Source organism: Ovis canadensis, chromosome 2, assembly GCF_042477335.2.
Source record: "Ovis canadensis isolate MfBH-ARS-UI-01 breed Bighorn chromosome 2, ARS-UI_OviCan_v2, whole genome shotgun sequence".
NCBI classification, from domain to species: Eukaryota; Metazoa; Chordata; class Mammalia; order Artiodactyla; family Bovidae; genus Ovis; species Ovis canadensis.
Window position 1 is genome coordinate 77,686,510 of NC_091246.1, and position 17,177 is coordinate 77,703,686.

At 37.4% G+C, this 17,177-nt stretch overlaps 1 pseudogene; it reads left to right on the top strand.

Moving 5' to 3' along the window:
* Positions 1 to 266: 266 nt before the first annotated feature.
* LOC138434573 (large ribosomal subunit protein uL10 pseudogene) lies at positions 267 to 1,192 on the top strand (annotated as a pseudogene).
* Positions 1,193 to 17,177: the final 15,985 nt, after the last annotated feature.

The window sequence follows — 17,177 nt, forward strand, 5'->3', positions numbered from 1 at the left end:
AGTTCAATTTGCTTTTAAAGGTCTTTAGTTAGAAAAACTAACACCCTGCTTGTCTGACCCAAACTTTCTCTGTTGGTCTGCAGTCTTCTCTTTGACTCCACGCTTCAGAGAGCTAGCCCAAACCTCTGTTTCAATTACCTCTGTACCTAAGATTCCAGGAAGGTGGGACGACTGTAGTCTTTAAACTGCAGAGCCCCTCTTTTGCCAGGCGTCCTCGTGTGAGGACAGCATCTTTAAACCCTGCATGGCAATCCCTGACACACTGCCGTGATGCCCGGGGAAGACAGGGCGACCTGGAAGTCCAACCGCTTCCTTAAGATCATCCAACTTCTGGATGATTATGCTTCATTGTGGGAGCAGACAACATGGGCTCTAAGCAGAGGCAGCAGATCCCTATGTCCCTCTGAGGGAAGGCTGTGGTGCTGATGGGCAAGAACACGATGATGCACAAGGCCATCCGAGGGCATCTGGAAAACAACCCAGCATTGGAGAAACTGTTGCCTCACATCCGGGGGATCGTGGGCTTTGTGTTCACCAAGGAGGACCTCCCTGAGATCAGGGACATGCTGCTGGCCAGCAAGGTGCCAGCTGTCACCTGTGCTGGTGTCAAAGCAGCGTGTGAAGTCACTGTGCCGGCCCAGAACACTGGTCTGGGGCCCAACTAGACCTCCTTCTTCCAGGCTTTAGGCATCACCACTAAGATCTCCAGGGGCACCATTGAAATCCTGAGCGATGTGCAGCTGATTAAGACCGGAGACAAGGTGGGCTCCAGTGAAGCCACGCTGCTGAACATGCTGAATATTTCCCCCTTCTCCTTCGGGCTGGTCATCCAGCAGGTGTTTGACAATGGGAGCATCTACAACCCTGTAGTGCTTGACATCACAGAGGAAACTCTGCACTCCCGCTTCCTGGAGGGTGTCCACAATGTTCCCAGTGTATGCCTGCAGATTGGTTACCCGACTGTTGCCATCTGTACCCCATTCTATATCATCAGTGGGTACAAGTGGGTCCTGGCTTTGTCTGTGGAGACTGATTACACCTTCCCACTTGCTGAAAAGGTCAAGGCCTTCTTGGCTGATCTATTTGCATTTGTGACTGCGGCCACCACTGCAGCCCCGCCCCAGGCAAGGTTGAAACAAAGGAAGAGTCGGAGGAGTCTGAGGAGGATATGGGATTCAGTCTCTTTGACTAATCACCAAAAAGCAGCCAACCTGGCCAGCATTATTTGTGAAATGACAAAATAAAGCCTTACTTATCTTAAAATAAGTAAATAAAATAAACTGCTGAGCCTTAAAAAGGTTCTTGCCAGGAGCAAAGTCCCACGAGGCAAGAACACGACTGCCTTGAACTTTAAAACATGGAAACTTACATTACCACATGTAAACTAAATAGCCAGTGGGAATTTGCTGTATGACGCAGGGAACTCAAACTGGGGCTCTGTAACAACCTAGAAGGGTGGGATGGGGAGGGAGGTGGGAGGGTTCAAGAGGAAGGGGATATATGTATACCTATGACTGATTCATACTGATGTTTGGCAGAAACCAACACAATTCTGTAAAGTAATTGTCCTTCAATTAAAAAATAAAGAAATAAAAAACAGAACAGTAGGAAGGTATCTCAGACTTCACCCAGTTAATATCTTCATTGTTGACAGTGAGAAAAAATTAGAAGAAAGGCAACTTGTCCCCAGTGACTCTGGAAATCAGTCATAAAGCCAAAGACTACAATCCAACTCCCTTGCTGAATCCAACTCCCTTGCTGCTTGGTTCTAAGACCACAAAAAAGAATGACAATAACAGTGCTAGCCTTTGAAATTATAAAGATCTCAAGACTTTCAGACTCCATCACTGAAAAAATATAACTGGAAGACCCCTTGAAAATATATCCCAAATCATATTATTCCCCCTCTCACTTCCCTCACATTCATCTCTCACTTTCTCTTCTGAGAATATCTGCATTCAGGCTCTTACCTTTGTTCTTTTCTTTTTTCTCTTTTTTTGTATTTTATTTTTTTCTGCAGATGATTCTAACATTCTTGCCTAAGTGATTCATGTTTTTCTAATCTAATTCCAAACACTGACCTTATAAAAATTCATCATTTTTCTCAAGAGAATGAGAATGAAATGACTTGTAAAAATGTTTCAACCAGTGACTGACAGTTTGGAGACTAGAACCCAGATTTCTTGTGTTCCAGTCTAGGTTCTTCTATTATAAGGCATTGTAAGGGAAATAACAATGTCCTGATTAATTCTAAGAATCCAAAAATGGATAAAATTACACTATCAAATTCCATCCTCTTATATGAAATTGACAATTTCCCTGTCCTCTTACAAAGGAAGAGCCTGAATACAGAAGACCAAACTGCTTCTCCATTTATAATTAAATCCTCAAATTTCTTTTTGTCTAACTTTTGTAGACTTCTACATTCAGTGGGTCTACTATATTTATTTCCCTTTCAGGATCAAGTTGTTTTATTTACCATCCCAAGAACAAACAAAGCTCCTTACTTTTGCCCCAACTCTCCAAGATAACTCAATTCAATTCATCCTCTGTCAGTCTCCCTCTCCCTCCCTTATAATGTATTGAATATAATTAAAATATCCAAAAGAAATTTATTGATATCTCAATTGTGGGCCATATGTTGTCATATTAAAAGGACACCTGGATAAAAGAGAAGGACACCTGCAGATGCCCTAGTAAAATCTCTTTGAGTGAGTCAAAAATAAAACTCTAGAGGAGTTATGTGATTTTGTAAAGGATTCCAGGTACTATGGAGAAATCTGAGGAGAAGAAAGAAAATAAATGCAATTTCTTTATATGGCCAGGAAATTATAGATAATATATAGTTGCATTTCCATTTTACATATTGAGAATATGGTAGTTATATAAACTGTATGAGATATGATTTGGGGAATGAAGATCTGGTTTTCATTTTTTCCAAGCCCAAGCTTTTATTCATTAAATCAATCACACCTTAATTTTAAGAGTGATAGAAAGATACAAAAATAAGCTTTCTATACATAATATTTAATAACCTCTGTGCCAGGGAAAAGAAGGTGTGAAGTTTATCTATTAGTGGGGATATTCAGGACAGGCAGTCTAAACAAGAATTTTCTGAACTGATCCTCTGAAATAGGGACTTCATAATGAAAAAAGCACAGGCAGTGCTAGTAGAGGAGCATTCATTCCCACTCTTAAAATAACAGCTTTTAGCAATAGTGGTTATGAAAGAATCTAAAGAGTAACGCAGTGTACGAGCAAATTAATATATATTTTTAACTTATATATACAACATGCATATATATGTATATATCTTTAAAATAATAGCTACAACAGGCTGCTAGATAAACAAAACAGCCATAAACATTGCAAGCCTGACAGCTGCAAAAATAAGAACTGAAAGTGACAGTAGCCAACACTACTACTCAAGGCTGAAGCACGTAATTTACATCTTAGTGAAATTAAACATACTATAATAGCTTAGCTTCCAGGCAACAATACTATTAGATTTGCAGTAGTAGTTTATGACATCATCTGAAACCCCAGGATACACATTTGAAGCTGGCTATTATGGTTAGTAATCAGTAGTGCTGTTCTGGTTAGTTTTTCATTTAATTCATTGCAGGCTTCTATTAAAAAAGAAGACAAATATCAGCAGTTGAGGATGCTGTTTTTTTGCAAAAGCTGTTAAGCCTCAGGTTGCAGTGATGTCATATTCTAAAATCAGTAATAATAGCTTATATTTGAATAGCATTAAGAGGTCAGAATTATATTGAAAATATGATAATTTAAGCATTTCAATAGTCAATAACTATAATTTGGGGATTTCTAACTCAACTTTTCCAAAATGTTTCTTAACAAACTGTCAATATCTGTACCTGGCAGAGTAACAATAAAACCTATGGCTGTAAGTAATGGTTTTATATTATACAGCAGAAGTCTCAACCAGATATACTATAATCAGACCATTAGAAGTGCCAACACCTCAGGGGAGGAGTATCTATGAATTTTAAAAATGTTTCCAATTTTTGGTGTATAAATTAATTTCTTTGGTGATGGAGAATATGTCACTACATAATTTTTTAAAATACCCCTTTTTCCAAAAAGTTTATGGACTTCGTTAATCATAAGAGTGATTCTCAATGGTTAGGAAAAGCTTTTTAGAATCTCCTGTGGTGAGTATGAGAAAGGACCATTTAGTTAAGTGTCATCGCTTTCCACTAGATTATTCTAAAATCCTTGATTTTCAAGGATTTCGTGGCTTTCTTACTCAGTCTCAAGCACTGAACTGGTAAGAATTCTACCCTGATTGCAAGAGCATGCTTGAGGACTAGGGAGACGAAAATGACTTGGTGAAAAGTCTTTGACAGATTCTTGAAACTGTCACAACATTGTTAACCAGCTAGACTTCCTGGCGCTAGTTGTGAAGAACTTGCTGCTAATACAGGAGACGTTAGCGATGCAGGTTCAATCCCTGGGTCAGGAAGATCCCCTGGAGGAGGGCCTAGCAACCCACTCTAGTATTCTCACCTGGAGAATCTCATGGACAGAGGAGCCTGATAGGCTGCAGTACAGAGGGTCACACAAGAGTTAGATACGACTGAAGTGACTTAGCATACCCACGCATGCCAAAATAGAATACAAAATTTAAAAAATATATGTTTGACTAATGATTTCAAGATCTGGAACTTGACAACAATTTTCTAGAGATTCTTTTGCCTTTATTTTGCAGCTGAGTTTTTCCCCCCTCACTCAATGAATGTAGCTACATATATAAGTGAGAAGCCTCAGAAAAATGGAGGTTTAAGTGGAATATTGGATCACATATTGAGTTAATCTGGTCTGAAGTAGATGACTACCTTAAGTAACCAAATTGAAAGAAATCCGCCTCAGGTATCTCACTGAACAATGCATAAGCTCTAGCATCCTTAGGAAAGTAATGAAAAAACCTTCATTATAAGGTTTTTGGAAACTTAATGGTTCTGCCTTTAGTGCCTCCCTCTGAGTCACGTTATATAAACTCTATATGATTATCACCAATAAGCACCAAGTGCTTAGAAATAGTAAGTTTAGAACAGGTGGCAAGGAGAAAAAAAGGTTCAGAGAATTGTGTAGTAATGCACTTTTAAGATCTAGAGATCTGTGAATATAATGTCTATGGAGTAAAACTTGCCACTCTAAAATATTTCCTTAGAAATAGTTTGAGCTGAAAACAATCAAGGCCCAAAGGACTTTCAAAGAAACATTGACCTTTCCCCTAACTGACTTAAGAATATAGAGGACCTGTTTCAGTGAAGGAGCTCTCACTACAACTAGGTGTTCAGTTCAGTTCAGTCACTCAGTTGTGTACCACCCTGTGTGACCCCATGGACTACAGCACACCAGGCTTCCCTGTCCGTCACCAACTCCCAGAGCTTACTCAAACTCATGTCCACCCACTTGATAATGCCATCCAACCACCTCATCCTGTGTCATCCCTTTCTCCTCCTGCCTTCAATCTTTCCCAGCATCAGGATATTTATTTTCAGATGAGTCAGTTCTTTGCATCAGGTGACCAAAGGATTGGAGTTTCAGCTTCACCATCAGTCCTTCCAATGAATATTCAGGACTGATTTCCTTTAGGATGGACTGGTTGGATCTCCTTGCAATCCAAGGGACTCTCAAGAGTCTTCTCCAACACCACAGTTCAAAAGCATCAATTCTTCAGTGCTCAGCTTTGTTTTATAGTCCAACTCTCGCATCCATACATGACTACTGGAAAAACCATAGCTTTGATTAGACGGACCTTTGTTGGTAAAGTAATGTCTCTGCTTTTGAATATGCTGTCTAGGTTGGTCATAACTTTTCTCCCAAGAAGCAAGCATCTTTTAATTTCATGGCTGCAGTCACCATCTGCAGTGATTTTGGGGCCCCAAAAATATAAACTAGGTGTGGCAGGCAGCAATTAGCAGACTCTGTTAAAATTCCTTTCTAAGTCCTATTGTCTCTGGAAGGTTCAGCAAACATTCGTTTAGGAAACTTTTGCTTTTCCATTTCCATGTCAATTTCCTTCCTCCCCTTTTAGGTTCCAAACCCCCAACATTCTGTACTGTCTTGAGCTAAAGGCTGTAGTTAAGGTGAGGTTAAAAAAGGCAGTACTTAGCAGCAGCAGCAGCAGCAGCAAGCTGAGGGAAATCAGTCCTGAATATTCATTGGAAGGACTGATACTGAGCTGAAACTCCAGTACTTTGGCCACTGGATGTGAAGAACTGACTCACTGGAAGAGATCCTGATGCTGGGAAAGGTTGAAGGCAGGAGGAGAAGGGGACGACAGAGGATAAGATGGTTGGATGGTATTACTGACTGGATAGACAAAGAGTCAGACATGACTGAAGGTGAGGGTTCCTGCCATTTTGGTGAGTTATTTAATTTTTCTTCATCTCTCCCACATTTACATGTTATTTAACTTTTATTTGATTTTATGCTGTTAATCTGTCTCTCATCACCTTACTTCTTAGACCAACCAGAAGAATCTAGAAGGGTAGAAGAAAATTCCTTCCTCCCTCCCTCACATGTCCCAAAGGATGGCAGTCAGAGGTCACTAAATGTCTAGGAAAGATGAAGTTATGAAAATTGACGTGAACAGAGTTTAAGATAAAACATCATAGAGTTTAAGATAAAACCTCCTAGCCTTGGCTAGACCATGCCTTAGTGACTGTCAAAGAGAAAACCTCAAGTGTTAAATGGTCCCCTGATATTCACCCTAATTACTCAGAATTTAACAGACAGAGAATGGAAGGGATACCAGAAGAGAACTCAACAAGAAAAATTATTTTCTTGAGCTAGCTTTAAATGACATTGCTAACTATATTTTTGAAAATAAATGCTATACATGGAAATAAGGCAAGTAGATAAAAATCATCTGCCTCTTGACTCTCAAAAGTGAAAAAGGCTAAAAGAAACCAGTGGTTTAACCCAGAACAGTAGTCTGAATGAAAGATTAGCTAAATTCCTGAACTTGAAATATGAGAACATTAAGAATAGGAGACTGAGGCACATGGTCTTGACTCTAGAGACTGCTGTAAAGGGAATATATTGAAAGCCATGATTCAAACAGAAAAAGAAAATCATGTTTACTAAAACTACCTATTTCTTCCTCTAGGAATGCAACGTCTTTCATCTCTTGCATGAGGGAAAAAATATCCTTGGACAGTTTTAGTTAAAAATGCCAATATGTACAATCACATTTTGGGGCAAAATTTTTGGCATTTCAATATTTCATTTCTAGGCCAGCTTCCCTGTGCTCTTTCCCATGACCTTTTCTTTTTTTTTTTCTTTCTCCCAATTCTTTTGTTTCTTTATTTGGATTAGAAAAGATGACATAAATTATAGTGCAAATATGTTGCTGTTAAAATTCGAAAAGACTTGGTTTAATAGCACTATGGCATGCTAACCCTAAATATTACAATTTCAACAGATGACAGAAAAGGAAAACGTATCAGAAATGTCAATGAATAGAGTAGACTCATGGATAAAACTAGATGACATGTACTTACTGACAATCATTTTTCCCTGTTTTCCTTTAGGACAAAAAGTGGAGAAATACTGGGCATGATGTTTGCAAGTCTGTCCTTGAGGGGGTCTATAATTATACTGTCCCATACTGCAGTCAGGAGCAACTCAGAAGCAGCACAAAGATGAATCACTTAGCTAATTCTTTGGTATTTTCTCACAATTCTCTTTTCCATGTAGAATTTATTCTTTAATAGCCATCAGTACTGAAACTTATGTTTGCAAAAGTGAGTGAGTTGATTAATAGGTATTTTATACATCTGGTATTTTCTCATAAAAGACTGGAAAACTTATTTCAATTATCATACCACCAACAAGGATGCAATCTGTTCACAAGGCCTGTTTACGAATGGCTGCTTTGGGTAATGGCTGTTTTCTTAGCACGGGAAATGAAATATAATATTATTAAACAGAGATATGCAGAATGAGGTGTCAAGTTATCCATCTTCCTGATGTTTATAGGCTTCATTTTTTAGAATGTTTATTTTATTTTATGGGACCACACGTTAAAATATCTCCTATTTGAAAGGATCTAATTTCTTTTACTCTGGGTTTAATGTCCTTGAATATTAACATTTTCAAACTTGTAAGCAATCAGCTAAGAAAACCTGTGGTAGGTACCTTATTAATTCCATTTAGATACATGTGCCATAATGAGATAGACAATAAAAGTGAACATTTTATCTTTGCATGAGAATAAGAACTGGTCTTTGCCAGGAGGATAAATGATTTTCATTTTTAGAGACCACCTGTGACAATATGGAGGGAGTGGATAAGGACTGGTGGGAAAAAAGAAAAAAAAAAACATCAAACAACAAAGAGTTTGTGTGTGAGTGCACGTGTATATTTCTGGAGGGAGGGGTATGAATCATGACACTGAAATGGAAATAATCGAACTCAGTTTTGAACAGCATTAGCAAAATCATTGGAAGTGTTTAGATCTATCTACTTTGGACTCAGTATGGCCCTTTAACCCTTTCACTGTCTATTAATTGCCAATTTGAGGGGTGGAAGCAAGAAAGAATGAACCATTAAATTTTCATTATTAGTATTATTTTCCCAAGAAGGCATGCTACTAAGAAGTGGATCTACTTGTAGATAAAGGAAAGCAAAAGTATTTCCTTTTTATACTAAAGGAAAGAAACCACTCAGACAATGTAGATTGTAGAACTTTACAAAAGCTTCTTACAGAAAATATGAACTTTAGTCAATAGTGTAACATAACCATTCTGAATATATAATTGCATGTTCCATTTTCAAGTAACCCTTGTAAAGACTCTGCATAGTTGTTGTTGGTTTTTTTTTTTCTTTTTAATACATTGTAACTTCTTCATGAAAGCATATTCTTGGTACTTAGCATACTGTCTGGCTCACAATAAATATGCAATTTTTTTCTGAATTAATTAATATGTATCACCTTTCAAATATAACCATTCCTGTTTAAAGCTGCTATGTTGAACATATCATCTACCAATTATAGTTCTGTAATTTTGTGGCTTGTTTGTCATAAGAATCCTCTCTGGTATACTTTGTCAAAAATTAATTCAACAAATATCAACTCATTACATACCATTTTTCAATCTTTGTTTAGGTAATGGAAAGGCAACAATGAAAGTATCAGAGAAGACTCTGCCTAATGGATATTTATATTCTAGTGGAAGAAATATGTCATAAACAAGTAAATAAACAAGATGATAATTCGCTCAGTTGTGTCTGACTCTTTGCGACCCTGGCCAGAATACCGGAGTGGGTAGCCTTTCCCTTCTCCAGGGGATCTTCCCAACCCAGGGACTGAACCCAGGTCTCTCACATTGTGGTTGGGTTCTTTACCAGTTGAGCCACAAGAGAAGCCCTTTCACTATTAAGTAATCATTGATGAGTTAGGGAGTAATCAGGGATTAGACAGGGAAAATATTTATATGAGGTGTGAGGGACAACATCTCTGAAAAGGTGGCATTTGAGCAGTAGAGATGGGGGATAATAACAACCTGGTGCTGCAAAGAAGGGCAGGGAGTGCGTTCCCGGCAGAGGGAAGAGCAAATATAAAAGTCTTCAGGCGGCAAAGAACTTGAAACATTTCAAGGAAATGATAGGCCAAGGTAGCTGAACTATGGTAGAATACACAGAGTATAATGTGTTCATGTTGGAGGGTTAGGAGAGGCAGGTCAGGGCAAAGACTGAAGGAAAATTTTGAATATAAGAGTAAAGGGACACTCTAGAAGGGGTTTAGGCAGAGGGACGGAATGATCTTATTTATATTGTATAAAAATTTCATGGCTACTGGATATAGAATGAAATATAGCAAGAAATATGGATTCAAAGAGACCACTTTGAGATGCCTGGTTGAAGTAGGTAGCAGAAAAGATGAAGAAAAGTTAACAAATTTGGGAGGTATTTGGAGGTAATATCAAAAGAACTCATTGGTGCAATAAATATAGGGGGTAGAATCTAACTTAATTTGTTCAACTCAGGCTTTCCTCAAACTAATTGGACCATCAAAGCTTCTTTGTATCCCTAGATATCCCTATTAATAGTACATGCTCTGCAAAATTGAATTGGGAAAGTATCTACTTGTGATTCCTCTTAATCATTGACTTGATGGATGTTAAATAGCGAGGATCAGTTGGAAGACGCTCTCAGGTTAAAACTTCTGTGATAAGACATAGTATGAAAAAAAAAACAGATGTAGCATGCATGTTTATCTGTGTGTGTATCTATGTGTGTTTGTGCATATGAATACACATTTCCCTCAAGAATGGCACAGAGTTACCTTCCTTCACTGACAGAGGCACTGTGATATTGAAAACATCTCTGGACCCACACTGAGGAGGATGAAACTATTCTTTTTGCTCTTAGACATCTCAGCCTTGAAACACATGTCTGCCTATTCTGCACCAGGTTTTACTGGTCAACACAGACTGTTAAGAGCCTAGATTACTGTTCTTGGGCTGGGTTAGTCTAAGACATCAGCCTTAAGAGTTAGGATGGCTTTGGTCCCCAAGATAAGAGCCACTAGCCCGGGGAATATTGCCTTCCTTCCTCTGGGTATATTGCCATTCGAAGGTCAATCCTAATATGTAATCAAATGACCCATCTGTGTCTTCTCTAAAGTGTGAATTAGTGTACACACTCATTACTCACCTCCTTCCTTTTAGAACAAATTGCTTCTGACAACAGTGAATGAAACAGCTGTGTCTGTGTGTGTCTGCATGTGTTTCTATAAAAGGAGGATTCTCGGACTATACCAGAATGTCCCCAGGCCGTGAAGGAGATTGAGCTGTGTAAACCAACCGTGCCTTATGTTCCATGGGGAAAAAAAGAAATGAGGAACAGAACACCTCAACTGAATTTATTATAATAAATTTCTTGGGGTAATAAAAGACATCAGCTCAGCCCTAGAGGGAAAGTAGGTTACAGCTCAGCTAAATGTCCTTATCTAATGTTGCTTGACCCTAGCTAACATTTCAAGCCTAAGTAAAGTCCTATCACTGGTACATTTTGGCCTGTTTAGTAATTTCATCAGCGGCATTGATTTAAATGTCTTTTTGAAATTGTCTGACAAACACTCATAGCAGTCATTTTCAGATCACATGCCCATAACGTGATGGTCTCTCCTTTAAGGCATGTTCTCTTCCATGATGTAAGGGAATCTTTCTAAATCCCTAATTCTATGTTTCACTAACTGGATACGAAAAAGTAAGTCATACTGATATTTTACAGCCATTGTAAAGAAAAAGAGACTGCTTGCAAATTTGTGGATGTATTGTGTTCTGTGTCTGTACATGTAGTCCCTTTGACTGCAGTGCCCTTCCTCCATTCCCATATGCCAGAAAAGCATTTTCAGTATCTCTGCATTTGTGAACCTCTTCATAATATCTAAGGAGAGCTGAGAACTATGCTTTAGTCACCACTGTACCTAAGACAAGCTTCTTTTACCTCATTCATTAAACCAGGATTCAACATATTGTCTGCATTTGCAAAACCTAATTTTTAGTATTAGAATGAAGTAGATTAGCATTAAATAATACTAAAAATTGGTTTTGCAAATAGAAAAAATTGTGTTGATTCAGACTTATCAGAAATATGACATTCCTTATTTTTACATGTGGTTGTATATATGATTATACAAAAGGATCTCATGAATGAATATTAAACAACAGTGTTACTTTATTTATTGTACACAGCTATCTGCAACTGTCCCCAAATAAAACTATACCTATAATAAACCATGAAAAATGATAGGTGGTAATGAAAGTTTCCCATCTGGAAAAGACCCTGGTCCAGATGGATTTGCTAATGAATTTTATAAGATGTTTAACCAACCTTTGAAGAATATCTCAGACATGTTTGATTACTTTAAATTACCAACATTTTTGGAACTACCGCTGTGGGTTCTCAAACTAATCTTTATAAACTGCCAAGAAATGCTAAAATCCAGAATCCATTTCTTAAGAACACCCTTCTTTCACAAAAATGCTGAAAAAAAAATTCAGCCCAGTGATACAATGTTTCCTCTTTGAAAGGATACTTTTTTAGGTCAAAAGATCGGCAGAATATCTTAGTATTGATTAAATAATTTATTCACAGAACATGATCTCTTATTTGAAATTAACCAATATGCTATTTATAAAGGCTTCCCAGGTGGTCCGGTGGTAAAGACTCCCCCTGCCATTGCAGGAGACACGGATTTGATCCCTGGGTCGGAAGATTCCCTAGAAAAGGAAATGGGAACCCACTCTAGTATTCTTGCCTGGGAAATCCCATGGCCAGGAGACTGGCAGGCTACAGGACATGGGTCACAAAGAGTCAGACACGACTTAGCGAATAAACAACAATGATATACTATACGATGCTACTGCTGCTGCTAAGTCACTTCAGTCGTGTCGGACTCTGCGCGACCCCGTAGATGGCAGCCCACCAGGCTCCCCCGTCCCGGGGATTCTCCAGGCAAGAACACTGGAGTGAGTTGCCATTTCCTTCTCCAATGCATGAAAGTGAAAAGCGAATGTGAAGTCGCTCAGTTGTGTCTGACTCTCAGCGACCCCATGGACTGCAGCCTGCCAGGCTCCTCCGTCCATGGGATTTTCCAGGTGAGTACTGGAGTGGGTTGCCATTGCCTTCTCTGATATCATATTCTAAATTATTTATCCGATCAGTTTACTCTTATGCCTAAAATCTTGCAGTTAGCTATTTATCTCTTCAAATAAGGCTTTGGCTTCTTTCAGTTCAGTTCAGTCACTCAGTCGTGTCTGACTCCTTGTGACACCATGGACTGTGGCACACCAGGCCTTCCTGTCCATCACCAACTCCCTGAGCTTACTCAAACTCATGTCCATTGAGTCAGTGATGCCATCCAACCATCTCATCCTCTGTCGTCCCCTTCTCCTTCTGCTTTCAATCTTTTCCAGCATCAGGGTCTTTTCAGATGAGTTAGTTCTTCGCATCAGGTGGCCAAAGTATTGGAGTTTCAGCTTCACCATCAGTCCTTCCAATGAATATTCAGGACTGATTTCCTTTAGGATGGACTGGTTGGATCTCCTTGCAGTCCAAGAGACTCTCAAGAGTCTTCTCCAACACCACCATTCAAAAGCATCAATTCTTCAGTGCTCAGCTTTCTTTATAGTCCAACTTTCACATCCATATATGACTACTGGAAAACCATAGCTTTGACTAGATGGACCTTTGTTGACAAAGTTATGTCTCTGCTTTTGAATATGCTGTCTAGGTTGGTCATAACTTTTCTACCAAGGAGTAAGCATCTTTTAATTTCATGACTGCAGTCACATCTGCAGTGATTTCAGAGCCCCCCAAAATAAAGTTTGTCACTGTTTCCACTGTTTCCCCATCTATTTGCTATGAAGTGATGGGACCAGATGCCATGATCTTAGTTTTCTGAATGCTGAGCTTTAAGCCAATTTTTTTCACTCTCTTCTTTCACTGTCTTCAAAAGACTCTTTAGTTCTTCTTCTTTTTCTGCCATATGGGTGGTGTCATCTGCATTTCTGAGGTTATTGATATTTCTCTGAGGTTATGATATTGGCTTCTTTAGAACTTTTTGTTATTACCATGTCTATTAAATGGAATAATATGCTAATTAGAGATACATAGCTGATTGTGCTCTTAAATATGGTGGGGAATTTACTATAATGCCTGTTCAAATTTCATGGTATTGTGAAACATAAAATAACCCTAGAATGACAGCAGCATAATAATATATTATTTGCAAAATCCCCTCAGAAATTCACTTTCTAAAAAATTAGCACTCAGTGCATCAAACCAAGGAAATGTCTGTTTTAATGTAGGATGATGGGTTTGGGAAGTTGAGAGCGTGGATAAGCAGGATTTTGCCAGGTGCAGAAAGGTAGTATTTGAGCAGATAAATAGCAGCATGAGTTAAGTTGGCTGGGTGGAGGAAGCCTATGTTGATATAAGAACTTTTAAGTGTCCTGAAATGTCCACACATTTTTAACGTTAATCATACCTGGCTTCTCTGACTTTCCATTTTCTCATTTATAACATGGACATTATAATATTTACCTTAAAGTACTATTAAATGAATTAAATAATATTCTGGAATGTGGAAGGTGTATTTAATGTTATTTTTCTCTGTCACTATTAGATATCTTAGATACACACACACACCACACACAATGTATTTTGATTAGAGCAGAGAAGGTTATTTGCAAAACAGGTTGCTATAGCTCTTTGCCCTCTTCATTATTTATATGCCCCAAAACACTCCAGTTTGTACTTGAACAACAACAAGGCAGGAAAAATATTTACTCATTTATAAATTCAAGGGGATAGATCATAGCATATAGTTGCCTAAAAAGTTAATGTTTAATGTAAAAGTTTACCTTTTGACCATATCTGGCAGGCATGATCATAAAGACAGCAATAAGTTTCATTTTCAGATAATAGTCCCATATTAAGTTTACTTAATAATGTATATGATTAATCATATGTGTATATGATTAAACACGTGCACATGTATAGCTAGTAGTAGATATTTATACTGAATAAAGGATTTTATCTGCCAATATAACCATAGAAGATAAAGCCAGTTACACATCCTTCTTTTCTCTTTATCAAGAATTAGGAAACACACAGAAACAATTTAAAAGCCATAACATGCTCATAAACTTAATTTGAACATTATTTTTGTTGTTTTTCTTTCGTAAGAATCGGTACTTCTATTGAAGATAACATTACAAATAATAAAATTTCGCTAAGTGATAAATGGAGGGACCACTGATTTTTTTTCTTCTTAAAAAAAGATAGATATTTTAAAAATGCAGTAACTACCATTTTATATAAAAGTGAAAACAATCTTCAACTTTCCATTTGTCTTCTTCCTACTACTCTCTAACTATGAAGGAGTCAGCTTTAACAGCATAGTCTATTACTCTCCAGATAGTTTTTTTTTTTAAACTATGTAGTTTAATATATGTTAATATATTACTTTTTTCTTTCCAAAATCGGGTCAAAGTATACATTCAGAGTAAGAGACAATTCATATGCTTTTTTGTTGTTGCGGTTGCTCCACTTTTAAACAATACACAGAATATATAGATTTGCCCTTTTTTTGAAACAGTTGCCTATTTTTACATTATGGGAATGCTCAAGGATTTAACTGGATCATTCTATACTAGTTCTGCTGGGGTATATCCAGTATGCCATCAATACAAATAATGCTTTACATGGCAGGAAATTTTTAGGAAAGGTGTTACTATTAGGAGCCGAGTGAATAGAGAAACTATATTCCCACTTGGAGTCTGAGGAGACTTGTACAGAGAAACATTCTCATGAGACATATGAGGGTTAATTAACTCAGTAGAAATGAGACTAGGCCTAAAGTTCAGAAATCAGGTTGTGGGTCATATACCAAGAGATGGTGACTGCAGAATGAGTGATCCCAGGACCTCAAAAATTACTTTATGACACTGATTGAATTATATATATGAGAGGGAAAGCAATAAATATAAACTGGAAGGGATAAAAATGATAATTCAAAAAACAACAAAAAAAGTCCTGGTATCTATAAGTGACTATACACAGTAGCAGGACACACTGTTCATGTAAAAGAGGTTACTTCTTGCACTTTTGTATATATCATCAGTGCATATATACAATAAATAAGTAGAATATGAAATTGAAAACATTATTTACATTATCACTACAATGAAATATGCAAGTATAAGAATAGCAAAATGTTTACAAGATCTATGTGTATGAGAAAAACTATAAACTGATGACTGTTATCAAAGAATGGAATAAACAAAACAATATTTTATGTTCATGAATAGGAAGACTCAATATTGTCTAGATGTCAATTGATCTAGAAAACTGATCTGAAGATCTTCCAACTTGATCTACAGACTCAATGCAATACTAATCAAAATCCCAGCAAGTTACTTTGTGGGTACTGACAAATTTATTCCAAAGTTTTATGATTCTTGCAAAAGAACCAGAATAATCAACACAATATTTAACAAGAACAACAATGATGGAGGGCTTCCCCTGTCTAACTTAAAGACTTACTATAAAGCTACACCAATCAAAACAGTCTGGCATTGGTAAAACAATAGAGACATAGATAAAGAGAATGGAATAGAAAGAACAGAAAAAATAAAATACACACATAGATACAGTCAACTAATCTTTGACAAAGGAGCAAATGCAGTACAAAGGAGCAAAGATAAACTTTTCAACAAATGGTGCTAGAAAAACTGAATATCCATAGGCAAAAAATGAATCTTAGACATAGTCTTCACACTCTTCAAATATTTACTCAAAAAGGATCATAGACGTAAACATAAAACACAAAACTATTAAAGTCTCACAGGATAACATAGGAGAATAACTAAGTGATGTTGGGTATGACACTGACTTTTAGATATAACACCAAAGGTGGGATCCAAGAAAGAAACACTTGATAAGCTGTATTTCATTAAAGATAAAAATGTCTGCTTTAGGAAAGGCAATGTCAAGAGAATAAGAGAGAAGCCACAGAGTGAGAGACATATTTGCAAAAGACATATCTGATAAAAAGCTATTATCCAGAATATGCAAAGAACACTTAAAACTCAACAATAAGAAAACAACTTGAATTTAAAAGATGAGCCAGTGGTATTTGGGAAAGATGGTGGGGTAGGAAGTATCATGAATGTATCTCCCCACCTAAACAACAACTGCACTGGCAGAATTTGTTAAATGTAATTATTCTAGAACATTAGAGTTCATTAAAAACTTGTAACTTCTAAGGGAAGACTTGATTGATAAACTGGCTAATTTTGGTCAATTTCAGCTCAGTGCAGTAGAAGCTATTCTCTCCCTACTCCTAGTCACATGGTAGGAAGTTATGCACGTATTTCTGGAACACCTAGTACATAACTTTCAGGAGCCAGGCAGGCTAAGAAAGACCCTGTATTCTGAACATCAGGGATCGGTGTTCTGATTTTGATTGGTGTTTCTCATTTTGGATGTGCAAAGAGATGGGCAACCACTCTCGTATCTTTTTGCATTATTGCAACTCCTCCTCCTCCGACTGAATTGACTTCCTGGGGATTTATAGAACCTGCACCCTCTTTTATCCACTTAATTTTATTTTTTTTCCTTTAGGGAAC